Below are 917 nucleotides of genomic sequence, written 5' to 3' on the forward strand. Positions count from 1 at the left end.
ACCTTTTTAGAATTTTTTTGAACATAGCAGTTGAAATTTTTATCAAATTGAGTTATTTCATCATTCCATCATCTTCGAAATTATTAAGAGTTATTTTTTTCTTCTTTAAATTACAATAACAAATGGTTAACTTACTATAGCTGTGTAGGTTAATGTAAATTCCCATTCTATTTGATTGATTCTCAGACAATGTTGAACATCTCTAGCAGAAACAACCAATGAATTAGTTATATCAGTTGCTGACAAAAAAAAATAGTAACAATTATTCTATTTTTAGACATTCTGAGTTTCAAATTAAAGCATTTTTATCATTAAAGGAACACTACCTCTAAGAATGGACATAATATTTAAAGTCTCAATCTTGGTCAACAAGTGTATATATTCATCTGTTGGACATACCAGGTGCCATGACTAAAGAATAGAATCTCAATATAAGACGATATAACCATTAAACTAAATAATCAAAAATACTCTAGTCCTATTTTAGAAAGTTAATCCAAATTAATAAAACTATCTGTATTTATGAGAATTGAAATGAATGGAGTATTACATCCTACTTTTCTACACTGTATTTATGAGGATTGTGTATCCAAAACATGTGTGAGCATTATGAGATGGAGTCTAGTTAATTGGTTTGTGAGCAAATGTGAAAATCTTGTTCAAATTTCCAAATGTGTTCCATACATACCTCTCCTTCGGGATGTTTTAGCAGTACACGGTCCAATGTCCAAACCAGCATCACAAACAGCTTCAGAATCTTCCAAACATTGACAATATTTAGTTTCATCCACAATTGCATCAACTTCCTCTTCTGGACAAGTACCATAGTATAAACTCTCAGATTTTGAAACTCTGANACAAAAATGGCTAGTTGCAAAAGGGAAGCAAAAAAAGAGAGAAACAACCATATCTAAATA

Source organism: Lottia gigantea (assembly GCF_000327385.1).
Source record: "Lottia gigantea unplaced genomic scaffold LOTGIsca_56, whole genome shotgun sequence".
NCBI classification, from domain to species: Eukaryota; Metazoa; Mollusca; class Gastropoda; family Lottiidae; genus Lottia; species Lottia gigantea.